At 49.4% G+C, this 19,112-nt stretch overlaps 1 long non-coding RNA gene across 1 annotated transcript; it reads left to right on the forward strand.

Annotated features, from left to right (window-relative positions):
* The first annotated feature begins 1,202 nt into the window (after nt 1–1,202).
* Nucleotides 1,203–18,525, forward strand: LOC121141877. Its single transcript, XR_005878803.1, has 3 exons — nt 1,203–1,856; nt 2,924–3,127; nt 18,268–18,525. It is a non-coding gene; the product is annotated as an uncharacterized LOC121141877 (long non-coding RNA).
* The last annotated feature ends 587 nt before the right edge of the window (nt 18,526–19,112 follow it).

Here is a 19,112-nt window from a genome sequence, read left to right on the forward strand (position 1 = left end):
ATCCCTCCTGCCCTTTGACTTTGGGATATCGATTCCTTTCTGTCCGTGAACTCTGGGACATCCACCCCTCCTGCCCATGGACTATGGGTCATTCATTTCTTTCTGCCCTTGGACACTAGGACATCCATTCCTTCCTGCCCTTGGACTCAGGCATCTATATTTTCTTACCCTTGACCTTGGGGATACCCATTCTTCCTGTCCGTGGATTCTGGAATCCATCCCTTTCTGCCCATGCACCCCGGGACACCTGCCCCTTCTGCCTTTATATCATAAAGCCTCTGGGTATCGATCCCGTGGATGAATCAAGTTAAGCAGTGGTTTTCCTGGCTTTCCCCTTGCTTCTGATAAGCTGCGGAGCTGGTCAGCCTCTGCAGCTGCGTGAGCCAGTCTTGCTGAATTGTCTTGTAAAAGTGCACGTCTCCTCCCGGTCTTCTCTGGAGAGCCCTAATGCAATGGGAAAGGTGGGTCTCCTCTGGGAAATTTCTCTGTGTTCTTAGACTAGTGTTTAGGAATGCATAGCTGTTAGCCAAATAAATTAAAGTTTAAGTTGAGTGTGTGTGCACACATAGACAAAGACACACAGGCAAATGTGCACGTGTGGACACACTCATACATACGGACACAAATGTGCATGCATGCGCGTCTGCGCGCACACACACAGGCATATGCACAAACATGTACACATGCATACACAAAGTCCTGTGGTTACTGTAATTTATGAAGTGCCATTTTGCGTGGTATCAGACTGTTAAGTATTGCTACGTTTTAATGAGAAAGACAGAAGATATCCTACCATTTGCCACGTGACTCCTTCCTGGCAGCCCCCAATGGACGTTCTTTGCGGCGTGATGGGGACACATCAGGCCAGCCACAAGCAGCCCATAAAAACTGGCCCTTTAAACCCGATACCCTACACACTTAGTGCACAATACTACACACCCATAAAGGAGGCGACACAAGCAATTTGTGTCACTATATCAAGCGCACCGTTCAAGTGGTAGGCAGACAGCAGGTTAAACAGCACATTTTAAGTCGGCCAGTTTTATAAATCCATACAGAGTTGCATACGCAGATACTAAATGGGCAGCCCACAAGCAGATAATGTGAACCTTCCTCCCAGTGCTTCTGCGGAGCTGCTTACGAAGACGTGAAGCTTTGGTGAGCCCAAGTTTTGCTTTAAGTGTCTTTTTCAGTAGAAACGGATCACACAGAGATGTAGCTCGCCCACTCCTTCTCAAAAGGGTCAATGTCCGCCCCCCAGGGGACAAAGGCAGAGTTCAGAACAAAGTAAATATGTGATATGTGGTCCTTATGAGGGTCTTGCTCACAACCAGCCTCTCTGGCGTTGATCTGGGGCTCCTAGCGGGGCGGTCAGGGAGAAAGGGGTCCGCAAGGCTCTGTGGAGGGAGAGGCACAGAGATGCTGTTTTGTCCTGGTCTAACACTGTCAGCAACACAGAACACAGAAATGTAGCTAGCTCCTCTTCTCAGCGGATTAAAGCAATAGAAAGACCAATAATCTTTGCATAAGCAGTCCCAGCCAGACTACATGGAGGACTGTCGGCTTCCGGCTTCTGGCTTCCGGCTTCCTGCTTCTCCACCTGGAACACCGAGCTGTGAGCCATCAACTGGCCTTGTGCCTCCTGCTGCTGCTGTGGATCTTGAGTGTGCCCCTGTCATGCGCCCCCCCATCCCACTGGCGGCCCTTTGCAAGAAGGCCCTCCTGCAATCAGAAGCTACAGCTCTCCCCAGGCTTCATGTCCCGGGTTCTCCCTGATGGTGTCACTAACACCAAGCACCAAGCTGTCCTGGCGCCAATGCTGCCAAGCTGTCTGTTTCCAAAGCGCCAGCCAAGTGGTAAGTGCAGGGTCTTGTTTTGCAAACACCCAGTCTTGATTGAGTATGTAGCTGTTCAGATGGGAAGCCGAGACAGCTAAACAACTTGTTTACGAATTAGGCTTCCACGTGCGCCACAAATCCTCTCTCTCAGACCACAAAGGCAGTTTCTCCTGGCAATCAATTAGCCTGGGTGGGGAGACAGGGGATCCTCGGGTGTGTACTTTCCCAGGTGCTGTGGTCCAGGAGGAGAGCTGAGCAGCAAGGAGCCCTGGGGATGCCCTTAGAGGGTTAGGTTGGGGGTCCCTGGGAATGGCTGTGATGAGGGAGCACGCCCCCTATTGGATGAATGAGGACTTAGGCCGGAGTAGATTCCTTCCACCTGGGATTCTCAAAAACCCTGACTCTCCCGGCCTCCCTCCCTCCCCTTTTAATGACACAGGGTCTTGCGTTGTCCACTCTGGCCTCAAACTTTGGATCCAAGGATGACTTTAAGCTTCAGACCCTCTTGTCTCGGCCTCCCAAGTGCTGGGGTTACAATTGTGTTCCTTCACACAGGGTTTTATTTTCATCAAAGTGAGGGCTTCTGCTCAAGGCAAACACTGTACCAACTCAGCTACATCTCTAGCCCAAACCAGGCACTGTGGACCTCCTAGGCTGGCCCGGTATTCCTACTGGGCTAGCTCTCCGTGTTATAGGAATTCAGTGGGATCTACCCCACCTAGATGCCACTGGCACCCAGCTTCCCTCCAGGTGTGACAACAGACAGAGTCTCCAATCATCCTTCCCTGCTCGGGACCCATCTCTTGAGCGACGACGGCCCTTCATGTTGAGATGCAGTATTTCAAGGGTTAATCATTTTTCCCCCCTAAATGCCGATTGCCACTGGCTATCCTTGCTTCCCTGCTCCCAGCTGAGTGCCAGATATAAGATTACATATCGGCTAATACTCGCATCTCTAACCTGAAGCTTTGAAAGGACACAGCTTTTATCTTCTCAGTTACACGGAGGGGTGGGAGGGAGGGTTTGGATCTCCATTGCTTGGCCTGCAAATTTTAATCCTTTAATCTCTTTCCCACTGATGCTAGGGAGCTGGGCTGACAATCCACCTGCTCCCCCAGTCTTGACCTCGGGTCCCTGCCTGCTGGAATCCTGGGAAAACTTGCTTCCTTCCTGCCAGCCACAACAACCAGGTTTTGGGCAGAGATAACTTCAGGCCTCCTCGATTGTAGCCCAGAGGAAGCAGGAGATTGGCCATCTGCTCCTCTGTCTACCTTCCGGATCCACAGCAGGTGGGAGCTCGCTCTCATTTAGAATTTTCACTCTATCCTCAACAGGACTGAAGGACTTCTGGCGAGAACCTTGCCAGTTTCCTTTATGTTTTAGCCTCATTGAGATAAAAGGAAATAGAGTAAAATCCAACAGTATTTCCGAAAATTCATCGATAAAGCCAAGTTAGATAATCTAGTATCTTACATGCATTCACTTAAAAGGGGCCTGCCTTTAGTTTTCTTCAGAGACAAAGAGAAGGAGGTCCTGATCCCTGTGTTGTGACATCTAAGATTTGTGTGGGGCCCACTCTCCAAGGCAGTTCTTATCTGGGGGACATGACTGTGGGAATCCACCCAACTCACTGTTAACACGAGGCTGTAAATTATCTGCCTCCAGTTTTCTCTGAGTGTTTCTCTGGGAAACAGTCTCCTGCGTTGTGCTCTTCAGAGGGTGTGTAGAAACACGTGTGGGTCCAGTGTGTTGACAGGAGAGGGCATTTCACCCGCAGCTCCCAGCAAGCATCCCGCGCCCCTTGAGGACATGTCTCTGCATGAAACCCACCACACAAAACTCCCTTCTCCATAGAGGCGATTGTTGGGAGCCACCTGTGAGTGACACAGCCTGGAACAGGGGTTCAGGGTCCCTCAGATCTTCCATTGTAGAGGGGTTCACAAGAGGTCTTACTAGTCACAGAACAAAGGAAGTCGTAAATGAACGCATTTGCCAAATTCTCCGGTGGGACCTTGAGCAGCAAGGTCTCCTATAGGTCTTGGTTTGCTGGTGCTTGTGTGAGTTTCTGAGCTTTGGGGTTAGTAGAAGATAGAGGCCTGCTAAGTTGATGCAGTCTCTGTGGATTGTTTTTGTTTTGCTTTTCTTTTTTGAGACGGGGATTCTGTGCAACAGTTCTGGCTGTCCTGGAGCTCACTCTGTAAACCAGGCCGGCCTCGAATTAATAGAGATCTGCCTCTCTCTGCTTCCCCAGTGCTGAGATTAAAGGCATATGCCGCCACCACCTGGCTTTTCTTTTTTTGGTAAGTTAATAAATTCTAAAGAGTTTATGTGTTAGTCAAAATATTATGTCAGATATCAAGATGGGAATAAGTGACTATTACGTACCTTAAGGATAACTCACGGTAATTTTGACTTTCTGTTGGTCCGTTGACATTCCCACTCTGCGGGATCATGGCGATGCAGAATCGCCACATGGGAGTGGAGTTTTCAGGGAAATTCTACTGGCACATCCCCAAGCAAAAGGCCTCTGCACAGGTTAGAAGACAAAATCAAAGCAGGCCTGGGTGGGCTGAGAAACTACAGTCACTAACAAAAGCAGTTCTGCACAGAGGGAACCCCAGCTGGTGAGACCCCTCTGTTGTCCCGGGTGAGGGCCATGCCCACCTCCATCACAGGCAGAGAAGAGATCTGTGTCGCCCCCCCCACTGCCCCGCCCCGCCTAAAGCAGCTGGCTAATGGCAGGGCCAAGGCCAGGACAGAACTCACCAAGGCCCTGACCCTCCGGCTCTCCCCATTGAGTTTTACCGCCTGTGTCTTGTCATGAGATGGCGTGCCCAGAGCCAAGAGCCTCTGCGCAGGCTGCTCCCTGGGTCTTAGCGTCGCCCTCAGACATTGCCTCACTTTATTCAGATCCCTGTCCAAGTGTCCCTTCTTCACACATGACCCCGTCCACAACGACACCCCTTTCTACTTCCCTCGCTTACAGACACAGCTCCCACCTCTACCTGGCGTAAAAGTCACTGGCTACCTGGGCACCCAAAGCGTCCGCCCACGCTAGATCGTGGCTGGATGTCAGAAGAGAACACCTGTCCGTGCTCGCTGAGCTGCGTCAACCAGGAGGGTGGCAAATGTCTGTAATCCTAGCACTTGGGAGGTGGGGGGGGGCAGGCAAACCGCAAGTTCAAAGCCATCCTTTCCTGCATAGTGAGGTTAAGGCCAGGCGGAGCTACTCAAGGCACTGTCTCAAACACACACACACACACACACACACACACACACAAGTGCCTTCTCTCTGACGTGGTGTGTAGAATAATAGGTACAGAATGTAAGTCTAGAGCTGGTAAGTAGATAGATGATGCAGTGTAGAAAGATAGGTAGACAGACAGACAGACAGACAGGCGGATAGGTAGACTGATGTATATAGGGAAGGCCGGCAGGTAGATTAATATGAGTCAAAAGAAGGAGGGAGCACAAGATATGGAGATGGACCAGCGTGTTAAAGGCACCTGTGGCCGAGTCTGATGTCCTGAGTATGTGAGTTTGATCCCCAGGCCCCCCAAGCTGGAAAGAGAGAACTAACATCTGTAAGCTATCCTCTGACCTCCCCAGTCACACTGTGAAAAGCACACTCTTCTACACACACACACACACACACACACTCACTCACACACACACACACACACACACACACACACACACCTGTATTTTTGACTCAAGTTTTCATCCACTTGAAGTTTTAGGGGACACTGCCTACCCAGGGCCCTGCACCAAGGCATACACCTTGCCAGGAACTCCGCCGGTGAGGTCCATTCTTGGGAAGTCACAGGAAACCAGTTTTTTTCATACAGGAGCTCATTACTGAGGTTTTTATATTTAGGAAGCTGCCCAGTGATGGCAATGCGATGGCAAAACTCTGGTGTAACCAGGGGATGGGCTATTCTACAGTCGCTATAATGCAGTTTGTAAGAAGTGCTGGTCTCACATTCAAAAACACTTGTCACAAAGCCAAATAGAAAGGCGGGAGACAGGACTGTATGTGTTTCAGGATTCAAATATCACTAAAAATTGTGCAGAAAGATACAATGGGAAGTTAAATAATTTTAATTATGTATGACTACCACTTTCCAAGTTTATTTCTTCCTGCTGGCCATTTCTACAATTTCTGTACATTCAGAAGAACTTCTTGGGTTAGGGACATATCTCAGTGGCATACTTGAATAGCTGGGTTCTCTGGGTCAACCAGATATGGTGGTATAAGCCTGTAATCACAGCGCTTGGGGTGGAGGCCACAGAATCAGAGGCTCAGGGTGATCCTCAGCTGTACAGTGAGTTCAAGGCCAGCCTGGGCTGCATGAGACTTTGTATTCATGGCACATGAAGACCGCTGTAGCTTTACCACACCCTGGCTCCTCCAGCCGTCTAGTGGGCTGCTGTAGTTCAATGGCAAAGAAGCTTCGCAGGTCCACCTTTGTAACTGCCCCTGTCCTGGGAGCTGGCCCCTCCCGTGTTCACGGGTGACTTGGGTGATCACAGACACTGCTTTCCTTGTCGTAAAACAAGAAAGAGATTATTGGCCAAAACTGAGCAGGGTGCGTCACTTAGAGTCACACAAACTACACGTACCCTACAAACAGCTGTAAAAACAACAACCTCAGTCTTCCAGTGATGGGAGAAGCTGTCACGAAAACAGCACAGAGGAGAGAAAAAACCCTCAAAAGCTGTGTAAATGATGCAAGCTTATTGTGAAAAGGGTTTCTGAAAAGTCTGGCATGTCACGGACAGTTTTATTGCTGCTGCTTTCAGACAATGGGGAGTGTAGACTTTCAAACTTGCCTGCCTGCCTGCCTCAAGTTTTCTGTCCTGAGTCAAGAGGAGGAACCAAGTATTTGCAAAATGCATGTGTTGGGTAAGAGCAAAAGCAGCAAGGGGTATAAACTTTCCCTGAGTAACATAGTCTCTTAAACTGGTGGTTCTCAATCTGAGGGTCGGGACCCCTCTTAGGGTTGAACGACCCTTTTACAGGGGTTGCTTAAGACCATGGGAAAACACAGATATTTATATTGTGATTCATAACTTAATAAATTAGAGGTATTAAGTAGCAATGAAATTAGTTTTTTGGCTGGGGTCACCACGGCCTGAGGAACTGTATCAGAGGGACGCAGAAGCATGAGGAAGGTTGGGAACCACTGCCCTAAAGGAAGACTGATCTGCGTGCCGCACACTGAGGCCAGGACAGTCCACACCCTTTGTCTGTAACTACTGGATTCTCAGAGGGCTGTGTCTACCCTTCATGTGTCTCAGGGAAGGTGGGGAGAGGCATGTTGGGCCACACTTCTTGTGGGTCACGGACTCTCTCCTGCTCTGTACCCCAAAACAAGCTCCAGTGGCCGCTGCTTTGTCTGCAGTGCTCAAGGCAGTGGGGTCTCCTGGGCATTGTCGCCACTCCTCTGACTGGAACTCCCTTGGGTTCCATAAGCCCAGTGCAGAATGCCTGGTAGATGAGTCACATGGCGTCTTTGACATTCGGAGCATGTACCTCCATTCCCTGGAGTCTTGCTTCCTGGGTTCCCTGGGGCTGAGCTTCCTGCAAGGACTCAAGGTTGACCTGGCAGCCGCATGGTGGCTGAATCCCTGTGCCCTGGAGCAGGGCTGCCAGATGCCATGTTGTACGGAGCCCAGCATCTTTTGATCTCCTGGAGGGTCTGAACTCATGGGTACTTGGATGCATATTATAAAAAAAGTCTTGGGTCGCGGGAGGTTAGGAATGTGACTTCCTTTGACTTGTTTTTTTTTTTTAACCTGGTGAATTAATTCCTTTCTTTCGTTGCATTTTCTTGTGTACTGAGGTGACATTGGGAGCAGCGAGCTTGCTTGCACATGACCGGTGATGGCAGTATGTGACTGTGTGGTCTGTGCTAGCAATGTGTCTGACATGAAACGATTAGGAAATAAGGACAGACAGGTTTTGATCCAGGGGGCACCACTCACTTCAACTCTGCCGAGTGTGTTCTGTGGCCACAGGTATGCAATGCCATGGCCCCAGCTTAACACAGTGGCCTTTCCATTTCCTTGTGGCTCCCATATTTACAGTCTGTGTTCCAGGTGGAGAGGTGCTCAACAGAGCAGTCCAGTTGGCGTCAATGAATTTCTAAGGGCTCTACCTGTGTCATTAGAGCAGGTTAGCCCCTCCTCCAAATTTCACAGTGCACACCGTGGAGTCTGGCTTCATTCACACACTCAGAATTCACACTCATACACTCAGAGTCCACACTCATACACTCAGAGTTCACACTCATACACTCAGAGTTCACACTCATACACTCAGAGTTCACACACATACACTCAGAATTCACACTCATACACTCAGAGTTCACACGCATACACCCAGAGTTCACACTCATACACTCAGAGTTCACACGCATACACCCAGAGTTCACACTCATACACCCAGAGTTCACACGCATATACTCAGGTTAGAGTTAAGCATTTTTTTAAAATTTAGGTGTTTATGTGTTTGAATATATGATACATGTCTACAGTTGCCCTTGGAAGCCAGAAGAAGACAACAGAGCCCCTGTCACTGGAGTTATAGGTGGTTGTAGGCCACTACATGGGTGCTGAGAACCAAGCCCATGTCCTCCGTGAGAGCAGCTCCTAACCTCCAAGCCACCCCTCCAGTTCCCAACGCTAGATCAGTGTCAGTCTTAGTTGAGTGCAGCAGGCATGAGGACGCAGAATTCCCCTTTAAGTTTTTCTTTGGGGAGCCTGAAGAGATGCTCAGCGGTTAAAGGACCTCTCGCAGAGGTCCTGGGTTCCATCCTCAGCATCCACACAGAGGCTCAGAGCCGTCTCTAACTCTGTCCCAGGGGATCCGATTCCCTCTTGTGGCCTCTGAGGGTATCAGACATACATGTAATACACGTACATGCATGTGCAGGCAAACACCCATATGTGTAAACATGTTTCTCTTTGGGACTCCATTATGTTTCTTTACATACCCAAATATCTTATAAACTCCCTAATAATAAAAATGCTACCTTATTTATGAAAGACTCTGAAACAGAGAAAGGATAGCATTGATGAACGCTTGCTTTCCCACTGGCTTTAGTTCTAGAAGCATTGCTATTGTTTCCTAAGCTAGTACACAGTCTCTGAGCTTTGGGTAAGGGCTGGTGTTTAGAAAACAAAGTGAAATGCATAACTCAGAAACAATTGTCCAGCACGCTTCACTTTCCACGCTTCATGTAAGAATTTGTATCCCGTGCTAAGAGTAATATCTTTTTGCAGCCTTTCCCCCCCTTTTGAAACAGGCTAGCCTCCAACTTGATCTGTAGCTGAGGCTAGCCTTGAGCTTATGTTCCTCATCACAGGCCTGCACTATTTCATGTGATGCCGGGGATCGAACCCAGGGCTTCATGCTTGTTAGGTGAGCACTCTACCCACTAAGCCACAATCATTGGCCTCTGCTGTAAGGTTTTACTTCCTGTAAGGAAGTCTGTGAGAAACTGGGCCCGTATGCACATGGTTAATGCCTCTTTAAGTGATGGGCACATGGTCTGGTCTCTCCCAGTAACTGCTCAGGCTTTCCACAAGACACTTTGCAATTACCTCCCAATTCATATTTATACCCCCCCCCGCCCCTGGAAATCCAAATTATTGAAGATTTGTAAGTTGAAAGTCATGGATTCTTAAGGATTGTTGCTGCTGGTATGATCATTTGGTCATGTGGTTGTGGGAGTGAAATCAGCTTTCTCTGCTCAGCGCGGTGGGGGTTAAAGTAAGCCTCGGCGACGGGGTGGTGGGCAGAGCCCGCGAGCAGTAAACTCCGTGTTTCCCATCAGAGGGGCTTCTTGCGAACCTTGGTGAGACCTCCTTCACCCTTACCATTAAATGCTTGCAAACACCTCCCTAAAAATGTGATGTGGGGAGGATTTGCCCTGGGAAGAATTTTGCATGTCCTAAAACTGACACTTTTCAGACTAAAGATGGGCTAGGGACACCCCAAAAGCTGTATATCATATTGAAAAAGGGGTTTCACCTCTGATAATTTAGGAGGTCAGAGGGTAAGTCTAAATTCTCAGTCTCTGGTTTCAGGGGATGGCTGAGAATTGTGTGTGTGTGTGTGTGTGTGTGCCCATGTGCACACATGTGGTGTGTGTGTATGTTACATTTAAAACACATTGTCCCTCTCTTGTTTCCAAACACTAAAACATATTTTACTTTGTTGGCAAGACAGACAGGAATGAAAGGCTCAGCAGTTTCCATGAATAGCAGCAGGGCTGAAACATTCAAACAAAAGAATTAAAGGTGTTTCCAGTAAACCCCATCCCTGGGGACATCTTGGGTTGACAAATTAATCAATAACAAATGTGGGTCACAGAGGAGACTGTCTAGGAGTGAGACCTCCTTGAACCTATCCACACAACGAAGAGAGCTCAGACTGGGATTGAACTCTGGTTTATGGATTTTAACCAAATCTAGTGGGACAAGGGACCAGCAATCTGGGAATTCTCCATCCTGTGGAGTTAGCCCACTTAGGAATGTATGGATTTTAACCAAATCTAATGGAACATGTCACTGGCAGTTTCCAAACTCTCCATCCTGTGGAGTTAGCCCATTTAAGAATGCGTTTGTGTTGCAAGCACGAGGGACCGAATTCAACCCCCAGAACACATGTTTAAAATGCCAGGCCTGGCAATGTGCACTCGGAACCCCAGCCCTGGGAACAGCAGAGACAAGTGGGTCCCTGGGGCTTGTGACTAGCGTAGTCTAAGCAAATTGGTAAGTTCCTGGCCCGCGAGAGGCCTGGTCTCCCACTAAGGAGGTGAGTGGCCCTTAAGGAATGTCAGTGAAGGTCTTCTCCAGCCTCCAGGCTCAGGCACGTGTGTGCACACATGAGTGTCAATCAACGAGCTCCTACGGGCTCCTACACGCATGCACACAGTAGCTTCTCCGCTCTAGCCTGTATTACTCTCTTCCTTTGGAGGCCCAGTGACGAGCCATCTGTCATCGATGAGCATACATGGAAATGAGATGCGCTGTTTGGAATCCCAGCTTCAGCTGGGCCCAGGCCAGCATTCGGGCAAGCCAGAGTCTGCAGCGTTGGTCTTGCATGGGACCCAGACTGCTACTTGGCGACACTTGCTTCGCCAAGGCCGGCAGGTGAAACAAGCCACCGAAGGTGAAGCCTTTACTGTGGTCTGTAAAGAAATTCCAACGCTTCAGCTGGTGGTGGATGTGTCGGACACCGGATCTAACCGAGGGGAAGCAACCCTGAGCGTGCACCGTGCATGTTAGACACGAGGACAAAGCGTTCAGTGCCAGCGCCATGGCGGAGATGCCCATGTGCCCGGCGACCCAGCTGGATTTGCGCGCACTCCCGTTGATTTTGAAAGCCCTTGTGCCGAACTTCTCGTCCTGACTTTGCTTAGAGTGGTTGAATTAGTTATGGCTTATGACTTAGTGATAAAAGCAGCTTAAGGAAGGGATTTTTGCTTTGGCCCACAGTTCAAGGGTACAGTCCTGGTGGAGAAGTCAAGGCAGCAGGAGCCTGAGCCAGAAGGTCACTCGCGTGATTCTGGGAAGCAGAGACGTAGATGTTGCTGCTGGCTCGTGGACTCTCTTTAACGTAGTTCTGGACCCAAGTCCAGGGAGTGGTGCCGCCGCCCACTTCTGGGGAGGGGGTGTCAGCCCAAATCCAAGAACCTAATTAAGATCAATCAACGTAATCCCTCGGAGACATAGCCAAGGGTTAACCCGATTTAGATAATTCCTGACAGACATGCCCAGAAACTGTGTCCAGGGTGACTCTAGATCCTTCTTAGCTGATAATATTAAGCATATAGTGACTTATTTTTTTAGTTCCTATACTTTGTGCCTAATTGAAATATGACAATGAGTACATTGTAAGTGTGTGCTACATATATGTGTGTGTGTGTGTGTATTTCACATAACCATGTCAGTGTTTTACTAACATATTTTTTAATATAAAAATCATATATGGGATTCAGGGAGGTAGCTCAGTAGTTAGGTGGTCTTTTGTTCATGGGTCTTTTGTTCATCACTATACATGTGAGATCCAGTCAACAAAGGAATAGGACCAGAACAACAGTATTTAGGAGAAAATAAGTGGCCTGGCCTTCCAGAGGACCTGTGCTCAATTCCCAGCACCTACCTGGTGGCTCTCAGCCATCTGTAGCTCCATTTCCAGGAAATCTGATGCCCTCGTTGGTCTCTTCAATCCCTGCAAGCTTGTGGTGCACAAGACATACAGGCAGGCAAAACAGGCATGCATGGGAAATGAAAATAAAATATTAAAATCTTACAGCGATACCTAATACGCCCCCCAGTTGGGAAAAAGAGTCTTATGTCCGAAGCCAGCGTCTCCATGAGCTGCACGTCACAGGCTGTGATAATGGGCTGCGATTTGCTAACATATCAGTTGCACAGTGCTTTCAGGGAACTGGTTCCAAGCCACACTGGGATACTCAAATGGCTGTGCTTGATCCTGTGCAGGGGCCCCCTCTTCCTTATTTCAGCCTCAAAAATGTGTGTGCATGGGAAGTATATGCCACAGTGTGTGTGTGTGTACATGAAGTACATGCATATGTGTTCTTGCCACTGTGTGTGTGTGTATGAAGTGCATGTGTGTGTATTCATGCCGCAGTGTGTATGTGTGTATGCAGTACATGTATGTGTGCTCATACCACAGTGTGTGTGTGTGTATGAAGTACAACATGCATATGTGTTCTTCCCACTGTGTGTGCAATACATGTATGTGTGTAGTACATGCATGTGTGCTCATGCCACAGTGTGTGTATGTGTGTGTGTGCAGTACATGCATGTGTGCTCATGCCACAGTATGTGTATGTGTGTGTGCAGTACATGTATGTGTGTGTAGTACATGTATGTGTGCTCATGCCACAGTGTGTGTGTGTGCATGAAGTACAACATGCATATGTGTTCTTGCCACTGTGTGTGTATGCAATGCATGTATGTGTGTATAGTACATGCATGTGTGCTCATGCCACAGTGTGTGTATGCAGTATATGTGTTTGTGTGTGTGTGTGTAGTACATGCATGTGTGCTCACGCCACAGTGTGTGTGTATGCAGTATATGTGTGTGTGTGTGTGTGTGTGTAGTACATGTATGTGTGCTCACGCCACAGTATGTGTGTAGAGATCGGAGGACAGCTGTGGAGCCCAGGGAGTGAACTCTGGTCACCAGGTTCGCATGAGGCACTTTTACCCACGGAGCTGTCTCTCCTGCTTGTACCTTAGTCATCTCTAGAGTATTAACAACCATGGCACAATGTCAGTGCTGTTCTCTTGTATTGTTTAGGAAGAAAGATGAAAAATGGACTGAACGTGATCGGCTCAGAGGCCGTTTTCCCCACACTTGTCTTGGTTGGTGGCTGGGTGACGCTGAGGACTTCAAACCTCATTGCACATGAGCACAAAGGGGCTTTGCCCATAGGACATTGAATGTTACTACATTAGGTAGATACGCTATTGCAGTCTTTTTAAAATATTTGAGATGTGGTCTTATCTAGCCCAGGCTGGCCTTGTCATATAGTGAAGGATGGCCTTGAACTTCTGACCCCCTTCCTCCACACTCCCATGCTGGGATGACAAGCACTTGTCACCACCCTTGGCCTGCTTATTGTGATCTTTTAGCTTTGAGATTAGACTGTCATTCAGTAAGGTTTGATGAAATCAGAGGACAGCCGTAGCCACGTGCACAGCTACATCTCTGTGCTAGCCGTAACCATGTGCACAGCTGCATCTCTGTGCCAGCTGCAGGGCTCTGGGATGGGAAACAGCCTCTGGCTTGCAGGCTGGGGACGCACTGTAGTCGACCAAGGCCCAAGGGTGCAGCCGGGGCATGGGCTGGCAATACACATGGCAGCCCCCTCAGCTCCAATGCCAGGCCTCCAGAGCCAGGAGCAGCTGGCCATGGAGTCTGGGCTTTTCTTCCTCTGGGCCCACGTTAAAAGCCCAGTCTTGGACGCATTCTTCCGTGCCCTCCCGCTTTGTGATGGGGTCCAGAGGCACAGCTGGACCCTACAGTGCTAGGCCGAGCCCCACACTCCCAGTCAGGCAGGAGCAGAGGAGGCAATGGGTCGGTCTCCACTGCCTGCCCGCTTTCTGAGTCCAGTGATTAGATGGTGGCATGCCACCAGAGAAGCCGAGGCCTGCCGTGGCCCACGAAGGCCAGGAAGCGTGACTTGCAGTTCCCGAGAATTTCTAAAGGTGTGCTCAAGCACTCGGGAGCCAGAGCTCCATAGAGAGGCCCCAGAATTCCCAAGAATCATTCCAAGTAGGAAAGTATGGAAGCCTATTTTGAGTTCCAGCACAAAGGGCTTTTATGGCCGTCTATGAAACAAGGAAGAGAAAATCTAGCTTCCTAGTTTCTAAATAAATTTATTCTTTCATAATTTCATACACAAAATACTTGGACCACGTTCATGCTCCCCCCTCCCCTCCCCCATTATCGTCTCTTACCCTCTACTACTGTCACCAAATCCCTTTCCTCCCCACACGTCTCTTCATGCCCACTTCTCTTTTATTTAGTAGGGGGGCTTGAGCGTGGGTAGGGATATCATTTACTTGGCCGAGGCAGTCTGCTACTGGCAATACCACACACTAATGGCGGCGATGCCAGCCACCATTAGCTGCCTGTATCTAGGGAAGATGAGGTCCCAGGAGCCCCCGTCCAAACCTGATGGCATGTTGACAAGCCATCAGGGCGGAGGAACTCATTCATAAGAGACGTACGAGCTCAGATGACCAGTCTCAAAAGTCTGCCATTTCCAGTGTGCCTTTGAGGACCCTGCTTCAGAGCCCTCACGTGCTCCCGTCACGTGTTCTCTGTACACATGTGCCATTTCTAGGTTTGTCTGTGGCAACGCCTGCAAAGCTCAGTGTGGTCTGACTCCACGGAATGAGGCTTGACTTGTTCAGCCGTGTTTCCACACGGGCGTGTGCCTGGTGGGATTTCTTGGAGTCTTTGCTGCCGGGGTTTCAAGGAGGGATTTGTGGGCCGGGCGTTGGTGGCGCACGCCTTTAATCCCAGCACTTGGGAGGCAGAGGCAGGCAGATCTCTGTGAGTTCGAGACCAGCCTGGTCTACAAAGTGAGTTCCAGGACAGCCTCCAAAACAATACAGAGAAACCCTGTCTCAAAAAACCAAAAAAAAAAAAAAAAAGGAGGGATTTGTGGATTCCTGGGAGCAGAATAAAGAGGATGCATTGGCAGTTTGTATTGGACAGAGTTAGCCTGGCCTGGTAGTGATGGGAAAATAATCTGGGCTTTGCCTTGCTTGCATGGTTGTCATTGTAATCCCCGTTCAAGTTCATCCACCCACGGAGGAGGTAGGAGGCGGCGGAGTTTCTCAGATTCTGAGAGGAGAGCCCCAAAGCTGGGGTATTGTCTTGGCCTTCGTCTCCCATGGGCGACGTGAACCTGTGACTTCAGCTCTAGACTGCGTAGATCGTTATCAAGCTGTAGCTTTGCTTGCAGACTAGGGTTTGGACGTTGACCCTGAATGGCAAGGTCCATGATCACAGACCCGAGTTCAGAGCCACTGGGTAAACTAATGTCACTCAGGGCGTGAAGGTGAGTGTTCTGCCTCGTGAGCAGCTGGGCCCTTCTTGAATCCTGGGAATGCTCCTGGAAGAGTCTGGCCTGCCATGCAGCCCACAGCATCCAATCTGAGGTGAGGGTTCTAGGTAGCCTCGCCCTCCACTGGCTGCTTGGGAGTCCCGAAGAGCACCCAGCTCTCACCCAGGTTCCATCCTTCCCTTCCAGCCCCTCCTCGCGCCCCACAGCGTTTTCTCTGTGGGAGAAACCAGACCAGTGTGGATCCCACGAACCCCTGCACTGAAGATGGAGACCCAAGGGACAATGGGCATCAGGAAACCATGGCGCAAATCAGGCTGCTTCTTAGAAAGCCAAACGAATGTAGCGCGGGATCCGGTAACAGTGATGCCTGCTGCAGCAGTTACCCAAATGTGCTAAAGGCCGGGCGTTGGTGGTGCACACCTTTAATCCCAGCACTCGGGAGGGAGAGGCAGGCAGATCTCTGTGAGTTCGAGGCCAGGCTGGTCTACAGAGCGAGTTCCTGGACAGCCTCCAAAACAATACAGAGAAACCCTGTCTCGAAAAAAAAAATGTGCTAAAAATCCTCTGCCCGCGGCGGCGCATCCACACAGCCAGGGAGCATCCAACCCCGAAAAGGACTGAGCTGTCAAGGTAAGAGAAGCCACGAATGAAGAGGCTCCAATGGGCAGAGACACCAATGCTGAAGGAGGCAGAGGGTCTGGCTCTCGCTCTGCAACATTCTAGAAGAGGCAAAACCAGAGCGACCGTGGAGACTGGAGGCTGCTAAGTGCTCCTGTGGTTGGAGAGAAGAGTGCAGCGTGTTGGCACACATGGCGCTTCCAGGGCACCGGCGCTGTTCTGTAGCAGCATAGACAGATAAAGCTCTGTCTAGACTCATGAGAAGTTTATCAGCAAGTGAGAAGCCTGACATGCTGGGGCTTGGTCACGGTGTGACTTTTGGGTTAGGAGTGACACGTGTACCACCATAGGAAAAGATGTTAACATGGAGGGTATGAGGTAGGGGTCTCGTGGAAAGGGCTGTGTTCTCCACAACTCGTCTGAAGACAAAAAGTGTCCTGGGCTGTGTAGCATGTGAGGAGTGGGCGCAGAGTATTCTCTGTGCTACGCTGGATAGGATTTGAAGCTGACCGAGGCACCAGGAATTCCACTCAAATCGAGAGCCAAGCTGCCACCTCCCCTCCTCTCCCAGCCACTAAGGCTTCGAAAAGATGGGAGTGTGAAGCCTATGGGCTGGCTCTCCTAGGGTCAGTTCTAGCAATTTCTACTCATACTTCTCTCTCTCTCCTCTTTTATGAGCTCTGCCCGGCTCACACACATCACTCAATTTCTTGACAATTCATCTTTACTCATGGCTGTGGGGGTGTGCCCTTGAACACGGACGAGGAAATGACTCAACTAGGTGGCAAAGATCTTAGGTGCCTTGGAGAAAAGGTGTTTCTCACGCCCTGTTCTGGGGGCTCCCAGTGCCCAGCAGGGACCCCAGTGTGCTTGGAGTTTGCTGGCTATTCTCCTTGGCTTCTACATGATTGCCCTGCTCTCTGTAGCCCTTTCAGACAGATTATTCGCCCCTTGCTTTTCTTCATAAATCACGGATCCTTTCGTGATGGCCCCATCTCCACGACCCAGTATAACCTTAAGCACTTCGCAAATCTCCCATCTCTAATTCTCATCCTGCTAGGAGGTAAGGCTACAACATACGAGACTTTTGAGGCCCTAGCAGCATCCTTGAGTGAGGACTGAAAAGCCTTTACCTGCCTCACCAACTGCGCAGTTTGTGCTTTTTTTCTTTCTTTTCCTTTCTTGCCCCTTGCTTTCCACACATGGGGGTTGAGATTCCTCAGGGAAATGCTGGCTTGGCATCTTGTTGTTTGATATGGACATGCGCCTTGCCTTTATGAGCGCCTACTGTCCAACCACAAATGGCGTACTAGGATGTCCCTATCATGACAGTGTTCCGAGGACTAAATGCAGTCACAGTGGTCCAGATCCATTCTGCTGGGTGTTTCATGGCTCAGTGACCCACAAAACAATGTCCTATGTACTCAGAACGAACAATTTCACCTGCATTCATGGCGGCACGGCTGTGGCATGGGAAAGTCTCAACTTAGAGTTTATTGGGAGAGAGCAATCCATTAAAGAAGGGGGAAAAATCGATAGCCCAATTAGGGACCATTTCATCCTGTAATGACGCCAGCTGCCCTGACGGACACCGCTACCAAGTGCTGCCTCTAATGGTGTGAGCTGCCTGCCACTAGAGCCAGCCCAGGATGCAGTGCCCTCTCAGGACCCTTTAAATATGGAAAGTGCAGCAGATGCAGGCATATGCATCCTGTCCTAATCAACAACACAACACAGTAACTTAGCGAGAGACAGCCCCCCCCCACCCCCGCCCTCTGCTGAGCTGTGTCAGTAATGGAGTTTGCACATATTTTCTATCTGATCTTGGGCTTTTTGTGTTGTCTCCTCTCTCTAAGAAAGACTAAATCAGCACCAGGGTCAAGCCGCTTTTGCCATGTATCCAGGAAGCTGTAGGGCGCCATGAACATTCCTTGTGAAAACTGTACTAAGAATGACTTAGGTCGGAAGTGCCATTGTGTGTGTGTGTGTGTGTGTGTGTGTGTGTGAAAAAGCCTCAGTTTCCCATATTTGTCTTTGGCTATCACTGTAAACACCTCATGATTGTTTTCTCTTAGACTCATTTAAGAATCAAGTCCTCGATATTTACTTGGCACTAGACTTTATGTGGATAGCTACAGGTTTATTGTTGTTGTTGTAGGGTTTATTTTGTTTGTTTGTTTTTAATGCAGGCTTTGAGCCCAGCAAGATGGATGGCTCTCCTTGCAAAGATGCTTGTCTCCAAGCTTGAGTTCAATCCCTGGAGCCCCACACTGTAGAAGGAGAAAACTGGCCACGACAAATCTCCCTCTGACCTTGATCTGTGTCACACACGCACCTAAACAAATAAATAAATGTAATAAAACATTAACACCTGTTCTCCCACCAGGAAGGCTTTTGACCTTCCCAGGTCATTTCCCCTTGTGTAAAAAAAAAAAATCCAACCTCAAGATGAGCCCTGAGCACACTCGTTTTTAAGGCCTCTTGAAATTTGAAAAGTTATTTTAGTTCTGTTTGGAACAAGAACAAAATGGAAGGGTAGTTTAATCTCTCCTCGGTGGAAATGGTCTCTATTAATTCCAGTGTAATTAAAATGTGTATTTTATGACTGAAAAGGGGGCAGAGAAATGGGATGATGTGGAAATGAATGATCAGCCTGAGGGTCTTGGCTTGGTTCTTCAATGCGGCTTCCCCACAGCCTCCAACCCCCCCCCCGTGAGAGAGCCTCGCCTGCCCTCGCAGGTGGGGCAGCGGGCTCGGTTTGCTCTTTAGCCTTCCCTCTTGTTTTCCAACATCGCTCAGATACCCAGGGACAAGCAGTCATTTATTAAATGGATCCTGGAGGCTGCCCCCTCCTCCCTCCCCCTACACACTCACCAGCTCTTCCTCCTCCTCCTCTCTGCCCTCCAGGGGAAAAAGCACTTAAAAGTCCATCTTTCGGGGGTTCAGCCCCTGTACCCCCATCTCATTTTCTAATGCCCTGGAGGAAGAAGGAGATGCTTGCATAGAATCCCATGGCTGAGATCCCAGTGGCTGT

The sequence above is a fragment of the Mesocricetus auratus genome, unplaced genomic scaffold (genome assembly GCF_017639785.1).
Source record: "Mesocricetus auratus isolate SY011 unplaced genomic scaffold, BCM_Maur_2.0 Super-Scaffold_100008, whole genome shotgun sequence".
Lineage (NCBI taxonomy): Eukaryota > Metazoa > Chordata > Mammalia > Rodentia > Cricetidae > Mesocricetus > Mesocricetus auratus.